Raw genomic sequence first — 10,729 nt, 5'->3', positions numbered from 1 at the left:
AAGCAATTAGAAAAGTAACTAATTTAATTATCTAAGACAAATTATGAGAGAGGAGGGGCCTATTCTGAGAGTAAGCCTCTATACAAGGCTTTGGGATAAAGAGGACGTGTTATACCCTTAGGACTAACCGTATGCAAGAATGGCCAGCTGTGCATAAGGGCTAGATTAGACTAACCTAAAAAGAGACTAGACTAAAACGGTTCTCAGGCAGCAGGGACAAAGTGCATACATCCTATGTAGTCTCTACTGTTGACAATGACAGGACTGAGATACACCTAGGATTAGTGGAGGCCCTGGGTGTGTCCATTGTGGGTTTCCAGAAAGGACTGATCTGTGTGAGGGTTCCAGAGTGGAAAAGCTCCCCTGAACGCATGCTGTAGCATCCAGTAGGATGGATGTATGGATGAAAAGAGGAGGAAAAGGAAGAGGGAGCCAGCTCATGATGGGAGTTCCGTTCTTGCTGAACAGGCCCACCTATCACTATGAAGCAAGGGCATGAAACAGCAGCTTCTTCAGTCTTTCACACACAAGTGACTAAGCGACAACCAGGGACTTTCCAGATCGGCAGCTTTGCACACGCGTGCGCGCGCGCGCGCGCGCACACACACACACACACACCAGACTATTGATTCTATTCCTCTAGAGAATCTCAACTGATGCATAAGCAGGCTCCCCAAATCACACCACACATGGAACACCCTGATAGCTTATAGCCCTTAGCATGACTGACTGACCTAGGAAAACACCAAGGTCATGTTTATCATGCTCACAATTTCCTTCCTTTTAGCTTCAATTCCTTTTATTATTTTTTTCCCATCTGTTGGGATAGAAGCAATAGCAGGAACTGAACCTAGGGCCTTGACCATGTTAGACAAGCACTCTCTTACTGAGCTACCCAGCCCCAGCTTTGTTGTTCCGGAAACCTATACTATAGGTTATCTGTGCTAACACTCACATAGGAAAGGCTGCAGCTTTCCCAAAATAAGACAGAGACAGAAATTTAAAAAGTTGACTGCACGTGGAAGTCTTTTTCACTCCAAAAACTGACTACTGTCTCCCTTCCACACCAAGGGAAAGTCATAGTCAGCTGCTGATTCAGGAGACAAATTTTTAAAAGCCTATTTAGAATCCAGTTTTGAAAAATAAACTTTACATCTTCTCAAAGAATATATGAATAATTAAAATTCACTGCATAGACATGCCTGTATGAAAATTCATACCAAGGATACCATCTGTGGTAGAGTAAGATTTAACCCTTATTATATGTTCATCTTGTCTCAAAATTAAATATCTTACATGGAAAGTGAAAAAAAAAATCAAACAAAAGAAATTTAGAGTTAGAAGGAGTGGGCTACAAAGGAGAAGCACAAGGGAATTTTGGAAGGTGATGGAACTGTACTGTGTCCCAGTTGCAGAAAATTATATTATGTGTTAAATTCATGGAAATGTAACTCCCTAGAGAAAGTCAATTTTAGTGCATGTTAATGAAAAAAAAAAAAAACAAAAAGGAAACTCTAAGTAAATAGGAGAACAAATGTCTTTGATAAAACTGGAATATTTAAGAAAAGTAACTTTCCAACCTATGCCAAGAAAATACTTGCATTAGCCATAGAGTTCAGAGTTCTGACCTCTATAATCCAACTATATCACTTGTAATCAGGAAAAAGGTCTAATTACATATTTTCTTAGTTATTTAAATTATATAATTATTCTGCTAGTCCCATGTGATTCTGAATTGTGTTCCTTTAGTCTAAAATAATAACTTTGATGTTCTAGTTACAATCCAAGAATAGTGGTTAAACATTAAAGAGAAAATTGTTAGTCCTAGTTGTTTTCTAAATTAATTGTAATGGACAATGCTGCTTTCAAATCTATGTTTTTTGTTATTCTAACTTATTAATGTTACTATATAATTAGATTCAACATTAAATTACTTATCTAAGAACTACAAATAAGAATCTGCAATTATTGCTGAAGAGAGAACTAATACATAATGTTTGAGACAATGTAGAATACCATAAACTAAACCACACCACTCACAACCTTGGAACCAGTAGAAATTCAGAATGACTAACATTAGTAAGAACCAAAATATAAGCTAAAGGCTGGTACACGCTACAAATGCTACATCTTTATAAAGAGGTGTGCCTCACAGAGTGACTGTTTGCTTTTGCCAGTTCATGATTTTAATTACAGTAGGTTCTGCCTTTTGAGGTCAGGCCTAGGTAGACTTTCACCAGTGTTTCTGCCGTGAACAGAGATTAAGAGCTTTTTGAGAGTAGATTTTTGTTAGAAACCCATATTGAAACAATGGATTTATATGGCCGGTCCCCACTGTGTATGTTCAAGTGGTCCTGAAATGTGCTTTTAGCGATAAAGGTCTTCAGGCACACAGCACACTGAAAGGGCCATATAACCCTATGTCCTCGAAGTTGAGATTTTTTTTCCTCCGTGTATTTGTTTTTTCAACACTGCTAGCCCAAGAACAGCCTATGCAGCTTAAGGTGGCACAGATAGTTTTCTACACACACACATACACACACACACACACACACACACACATACACACTCAAACTCCTGGGTCACTGCTACCTCCATGAGATGTTCTCACCCAATTTCTGGATCTCACTTACTGTACCACGACTTCTATCAGCATTCTCACAAAAATAACCCTTAATTTTGACATTCAGGAACTTCTGCCACATTGCTCTCAACTATAGGATGGACCACTGTTCTGTTTCAGGAAATACATACATGCTCTGGATGAGCCACAGTGCTGTGGAACTGCCCACTCTCAACACCATCTGTACTGATTGATTCTACACGGAGAGTACAAATGTAATTCTCTTTAAAGCTATTATCTACCGTAGACCTCTGGTGACATCATCCTCCTTCGCTCAATGTCAGCCTTTCTGTAGCAGACACGGAAATCTAGGTTTACAGGACTGTCTTTTGAAATTTCAGTTATCTCATAGTCTTTACCAGAATCTTCTTCATAGTTTTTTAAGGCCTGTATTTGAATATTGACACAAGTCAGAGTATTGGTTGTTTTTCACAGAAAGATCAGTTTCCAGATATTTTGATAGAGCGTCTGGGCATTTTTCCTACAATATGATAGATCTGAAGGTAACTGTCAGCAGTCAAATGTTTCAGAAGCTCTTTTCATTTAAGTTGCTGCAACATAGGACAGCAACAAGTTATTGCCAACTTCTGCACTCTGCAGACCAGGGATTCTGACGTCTTTTGGTTGCACGAAGAAAAACGATCCCTCATGAAAATGGATCAAGCTGCTCAAATCACCTTGTGCCCCTGGAACTCAGAATCGTTAATATAAATTGACGTAGCACAAAGTAAATTCTGCTGCCTCAGCATATCAATTTTCTGTAAGACTGTCTCTTTTTACTGTTTGAACCGGAAATGTAGAGCATCAGACTCAGTAGCTATGGTCACACTCACTAGCAAAACTGGATTTGAGGCTTCCTCAAAAATGGCAGCCTAGGCCAGAGGGAGGAAACTCGTCCAGTGTCAATTAGTTTTATTCTTTATGGAGCCTGACTGGATGCCCCAGAAGGACATCCTAGGACTCTCGTTTTCTTCATGTGTTTACCTCAGTAGTCTCACAATTGGCACCGAAGGCTTTGCTTTGGCTAGTTCCTGCCTTTGGCCTCAACTCCAGTACTTTTTACAAAATACCAGAGTCTGGCTTCATGGCCAGCCACCAGGCCCTAGATAGAAGGGACTGGGAGGTGGTCCCTGGGTTTTCCCAAGATTCCTCACTGTAGATTCAGGGAGGAGAAGAGGGTGGGGTGCAGCATGGGCCTATCTGGTCCAATAGCTCAAGTTCCCTGAATCCTAGACCAGCTCTTTAGCTCCCATCCTAGGCCAAAAAATAAACGATCCAGGTTCCCACGGGCGCTCCATCTCCAGAGATCCCACTCCTCAGCCCCACTCTCTGGTTGCCTTCAAATTTACAGACCCAGGTACAAGGCTACCATTTGGATCTCATTAATACATTCTTTTTATCTTGTAAAATATTTTGTATATTTTAGTTGTATAAATACATGTTGTATGAAAACTGTTTCATTATATTTTCAAGAACTTTAGCCAGTAGAGGCTAATATTTTCACAAATTGCTTCCATAAACATATTATTTTTATTGTCTAATTTCTCCAAGAGTCTTTTGAGTAGCTGTCTGAATATAGACAATGAGATAGAATATTAAAATTAACTTTGGAAATTTTGTTGTTTACATGTATAAAAAAGAAAAAATTAAAACTAACTTGACTCTGAAAATATCTCAAGTAATAAATCGTTTGGTGGAATTGTATATGTTCCATGGTTTTATATTGTATGCTTTTTAACTATTTTAAACAAAGTGATTATGTTATTGTTATATTCTATTATGATATAAAATGATTTAAAATTATTATATTATGATCTAAATAGATGATATCTCGTTATGATCTAAAATTAATTAAAATTTAATATTATATAGAGGTGAGAAATAGAGTGGGATCCTTAGACGACCATGACTTTTGAAAAGCAAAATAGAGGTGAATAGCAGGATAAATATAACTTGAATGGAAAAATCAGGGGAGCATTCCTTAATAAGAATTGGGGAGATAAATGAAGAAGGAGAGAGTGGGGGTAAAATAACAGTAAGGATGACTGACAAAGCCATACAGAATCATGCTTAAATACCTACCTAAAATACCTATAATTTATATAAGTTGGTGTATACCTATACATATATAGTTTAAATGAAAGTTTCCCATCTGCTGACAATGCACTCCCTTTAAAATTATTTACCTAAAAACATGTCAGAAAAAACAACAACAAAACTTCACATGTCATATTCTGCCTATGTCTAAGACACACTACAACACGACAGAGCCATGGCATGTTCCTGGCATAAAAATGTTAAACTTTCATTAATTTAAAAACATGAGGAATCTTTAAAATGAAAGGTTTTTTTTTTTTTCTGTCATAACCAAAGCTAATTCACACATGTAAGTGGAGGGGTGTAGACTTGGACTCTTAACCATTGGCCCTGGTTATCATTTCCCTCGATCTCAGCAGATGAAAATCAAAGGGTAAATCCCAGGTACAGGGCTCCCACACACCCATCTTCTCAACAGTGCTGCTTATCCATGAAATCATCCCCCAGGTGGTCCTTGGTTCAGATGAGAGAATACAACTGACTTCCCATAGCATCCAAGTTTTAAAATTACAATAACGCTTCCCTCAATTAAAAAAAAAAAGTTACATGCTATATACCACATTAGTCCATGTAAAAGACCTAAATTCCTCCTGGGCGGCATCCTACAATTACTCTTTTCACAGTTGATTAACTCAGGTGCAGAGACGTGAAACAACTATTTAAAATACAGAATAAATGGGTAACAAAGTGTGGAAATGGTCTCCATCTGATATGCTAAACTGGGGAAGTTCATTTGTGTTGATGTAGCCACTGGCCTCAGGGATGGATATCTACCATGTGTGCAAAAAGGTACCAGTAAAATCAACCCTGCACACAGAACACTTCGCAGACTTTGAGCACAGAATTCTTCCTAGATTACTGGGACACCAGAGAGAATGATTTGTTGATGTAAAAAAAATGCCGATGTTTCACATATTGACAATGGGAACCGTTCCACTTTTATGCCAACATTATCAGTAAAGCAGCCATGTGGAATGCTTCATCTTGGATCCAACTTTTTGTGAAAATTCACACTTCTACAAATCTTCGGTAGACCCATTTTTTCATGTGGGTAAGTGCTTGGGGCAGAAGCCTCTGAGCGGGAGAAAGTTTGGGCAATTTTATAAATGACTGGCAGCGCTTTTGCGTGGGTGGGACTACACGCAGTTTTTAAATACGTTTTCTGACGTGGCTGCGCCTCTAACTTCTTTCCCGACCAGCTCAATGCCAGACTCCTCTTGTTCTGGATTCATAACCACTGCCTGATCAGTTCCTGGTTTCCAGTTTAACCGTTGTAGTTCATTCATCTTAGAGAAACGCATGGGCGCTATTTTCTATTTGGGTGATGGTTGGGCCTCTCCTGTTCAGAGACGTGGGCAGAAAAGATAAAGAGCTATGGAACACTGTTCTGAGCTTAAAATTCATTTGCTCTAATCTTGGTCCAAATTCAGTCAGGTGAGAATACCCCCTTGATTAATCAGCACTAAGCCGTGCATCTCAGTACTTACATTGTTTTGGCATCCATGGACTTGGCATTCCTGATACATATAAAATAAAAAGAACAATTTCTGTAAAACACCTGCTACATTTTAACTAGAATCATATTGAATCTGTAAATTGTTTTGGGTTGAGTTAATATCTAAATAATGTTAGATATAAATGCAGCATAAGCAAGTCAGACCTTAATATAATTTAAAAGAAGAAAGAGAAAGGAATTTGATTCTAGTAATCAACGATAATTGCTGGAATATTTCAGTTTTAGAAAGGTGGTTAAATAATAGCTAAAATAAACTGAATTAGGTATTTGTTTTGCAAGTGAGCTTGTACATTTTTAAAATCAATGGTGATAGCAAATTTTCAAATGAGTTTTTGTTTTGTTTTGTCTGTTGGTTGAGCACGGCTGTTTAATGGCTAAGGAGGCTTGCTGCCCATCTCAACACCTGTGAAAGTTAACTATATAATCACTGCTTTTCCCTTTTTGGGTTTTCTGTATATGAATGTTTTGTCTGCATGAATGTACATGCACAATATATGTGCCCAGTGGATGAGGGAGTCATAAGTGGGCATCAGATCCCCTGGTACTGGCATTATGGATGACTGAGAGATGCCCTGTGGGTGCTGAGAACCATTTGCATGACCTGTACATGTCACCGTGTCACTCATGCACCTGATCCGTAACATATAAGAAGCATAAAGTCCCAGGTCATGTAAAATCCGTCATGGGATATAAACATCCGTCATGGGAAACATGTTGAGATGTTAGAATAAAGGTCAAGCAATATGAATATAGCTGTTGTGATAATGTAATTAAGAAAGGCATTTCCTTTAAAGTGAAAACAAAACAAAAAAATTTTTTTCCTTTTAATCTCACTTTGGTGACATAGCTTTACTGATAATCATGATTTTATAATGACCAAAAATAAATAAATAAATAAATAAATAAATAAATAAATAAATAAAACCAGCAACAGGGAAGACATTTCAGGGGTTCATTTTACATTTCTTTGGCTCTATACAAATGTTTCTGCAACAACAACTTTCACTTTGGCGAAAAGCAGCACCTCATCCAATCTCTCATTTCCAGCAATGACAAAACAAATGGAAAAATATTTTGGGGTGTAATTCAGCTATCACTGGCATCTTTAATACCACAGAGCCACAGAAAACATGCAATAGAGCTAATTTAAAAGTCTAAAGGAGAAAGATAGTTTTTTTTTTTCTTTTTAATTGTAACTGATAGGACAAATCTATTCAAAAGGTTAATAAGCACTTTAAAACTATTGAATCAAGGAAGAGGGATGTGCAGCTGTAATTATGTGTGGTGAAGGGGCAGGTTCACTTTTATATGTTAAAATCTATTTATTCATTATGCACAAAAGAGGTGTGGAAGATTATATTATAAAACTCTGAATTAAGGTTTTAATTTTATTAATTTTTCAAATTAATTTTATGGCTATATATATATTTATATAAATTCTTTTATGAATAACTTTTTAAAAATGGATCTTATACAGCAAACCCTGTATTAGACCCCCAGTGTCTAAGTCTATGACACTGTTTTCAAATGGATGCAATGTCAGTGATGATGTGGGGGGGATGTGGACATATATTTTTACATACTTATTTTATGATTAGTTTTCTAGGCTCATCTCTGCAAGCATGGCAGAGTATCACTAATAGTGTCAGGGGCTGGCTCTCTCCCATTGGATTTGTCTCAAGTTAGGGCCAATCATTGGTTGGCTATTCTCTCCATCTCTGCTCCATCTTTATCCCTGAACATCCTGCAGTCAGGACAAATTTTTGGTTGAAGGTTTTATGGAGGGTTTGTATCACCCTCCCTTCACTGGAAGTCCTGCCTGGCTACAGGAGGTGGTCACTTCAGTCTCCATATACCCCCACTGCTAGCAATCTCATCTGGAGACACCCCTCTAGACTCCCTGGAACCTTCCTCATCCCAGGTCTCTGGCTCATCCCAGAGATGTCCCCCCACTGATTTCCTTTTTCTCTTTAAGGCCTCCTCCTTCCCCACACCTGATTCCTACCCCCGTTTCCCTCCCCATTCTTCTCCACCCCAGTTATTTCCCTATGTCTACCTCCAATGTCCATTTTATTTCCCCTTCTGGGTGAGATTCAAGCATCCTCTCTTGGCCCCTCCTTGATACTTAGCTCTTTTGGATCTGTGGATTGCAGGATGGCTACCCTGTGCTTGATGGCTAATAATATCCACTTATAACTCAGTACATACTATCTTTCTGGAAAGGGTTACCTCACTCAAGATGTTCTTTTCTAGTTCCTTCCATTTGCCTGCAAACTGCATGGTGTCCTTGTATTTAACAGCTGAGTGGTATTCCATTGTGTACCACAGTTCTTTATTTATTCTGCATTTGAGGGATTTGAGGTTGTTTACAGCTTCTGGCTATGATAAATAAATCTGCTTTGAACATAGTTGAGCAAGTATCCTTGTGATATGGTGGAGTCTCTTTTGGGTATATGCTCAGAAATGGTATAGCTGCATCTTGAGATAGAACTATGACAGATGATATAATAATATACACAAGTGACCCCAAAAATTCTCTTAGAGGTCTCCTACAACTGATGAACACCTTCATCTAAGTGGCTAGATACAAAATTAACTGAAAAAAATCAGTAGCCCTCCTTTATACAACTGATAAGTGGGAAGAGAAAGAAATTAAGGAAAAACACCCTTCCCAATAGCCACAAATAATATGAAATATCATGGTGTAACTCAAACTAAGAAAATGAAAGACCTGTTTGACAAGAACTTCAAGTCTCTGGAGAAAGAAATTGAAGAAGATATCAGAATATGGAAAGATCTCCCATGCTCATGGATTCCTAGAATTAAAATAGTAAAAATGTCCATTTTACAAAAAGCAATCTACAGATTCAATGCAATTCCCATCAAATTCTAACACAGCTCTTTATAGATGTTGAAACAGTAATTCTCAACTTCATATGAAACAATTAAAGACCCAGGATAGCTAAAAACCATTCTGTACAATAAAAGAACTTCTGGAGGTATGACCATCCGTGATTGCAAGCTGCACTATGAAACAATAGCAACAAAAGCCACATTGTATTGGCATAAAAACAGACAGGCTGATTAATGGAATTGAATCAAAGACCCAGAAATAAGCCCACATTTTATTTTGACAAAAAATTATGCAATGGAAACAAGAAAGCATCTTCAACAAATGATGCTGACCTAATTGGATATATGCATGTGGAAGAATGAAAATAGATCCATATCTACTGCCCTGCACAAAACCTAAGTCCAAGCAGATCAATGACTTCAACATAAAGCCAGATACACCAAATATAATAGAAGAGAAAATGGGAAATACCTTGAATGAATTGGCACAGGAGACAACTTCCTGAACAGAACATCAATAGGTCAGGTACTAAGATCAACAAGTAATAAATATGACTTCATAAAACTGAAAAGTTTCTGCAAGGCAAAGCACACTGTCAAAAGGATAATAAGGCAGCCTACAGAATGGGAAGAAATCTTTACCCACCATACATCTGACAGAGAGCTAATATCCAAACTATATAAAGATCTCAAAAAATTAGACACCAACAAACCAAATAACCCAAGTGAAAATAGGGGACAGAGCTAAACAGAAAATTCTCAACAGAGGAATATCAAATGGCAAAGAAGCACTTAAAGAAGTGTTCAATGCCCTTAGGCATCAGGAAAATGCAACTCAAAAGGACTCTGAGATTCCATCTTATACCTGTCAGGATGACTATGATAAAAAAACTCAAGTGACAACACATGCTGAGGATGTGGAGCAAGGGGAACACTCCTCCATCACTGGTGGAAGCGCAAACTTGTACAACCACTTTTGATTGTGGTTTTACAGCCTGATCTTATGCAGGCATTTTTAAATAGAGTTCCCCTCCTATCCAATGACAGGAAGAGTCAATATGATATAAAACTAGCCAGCACAGGCATTGATTGATTGATTGATTCATTTGCATCCTATTTAGTTGAAAATGGTTTTTCATATAATATATTCTGATCATGGTTTTTTTTCTCTCCCAATTCCTTTCAGATCTTTCTCACCTTCCTACCCATCCAACTCCATACCTTCTTTCTCCTTCTCTTCACAAAACAAACAGGTAGACAAAAATAGCAAACGAACAAAAATTTAATGAAATAACAAATGTAACATAAGAAACACACACACAGCACATAAAAACACAAAATTAGAAACGGAAGACCAGTCAGACAAAAACCAAAACCAAGACCAAAACCAAAATCAAAACCAACAGCAACAACAAAAATACCTCGGACAAAGATATAACAAATGTCTACAAAAACACCACTGATGTTATTTTGTGTTGGGCATCTACTGTTGGTATGTGGTTAATATACCCAGTGGGTCTCCATTAGAGACTTTTCCTTTGCAAGCAGATTGTCAGGCGATATCTTCTTTGTTATCATGGGAGCTTGTGTCCAATTCCTACCCTCAGTGCTGGGGCAGCTTGGATCTATCCAGGCCTTTT

At 37.8% G+C, this 10,729-nt stretch overlaps 1 pseudogene; it reads right to left on the bottom strand.

Annotated features, from left to right (window-relative positions):
- Positions 1–2,190: 2,190 nt before the first annotated feature.
- On the bottom strand, positions 2,191–6,021 carry LOC127195055 (zinc finger and BTB domain-containing protein 6-like; annotated as a pseudogene).
- Positions 6,022–10,729: the final 4,708 nt, after the last annotated feature.

The sequence above is a fragment of the Acomys russatus genome, chromosome 11 (assembly GCF_903995435.1).
Source record: "Acomys russatus chromosome 11, mAcoRus1.1, whole genome shotgun sequence".
Classification (NCBI taxonomy): domain Eukaryota; kingdom Metazoa; phylum Chordata; class Mammalia; order Rodentia; family Muridae; genus Acomys; species Acomys russatus.
Note: the sequence above shows the minus strand (reverse complement) of the source record. Positions and strands in the feature narration are given on the sequence as shown.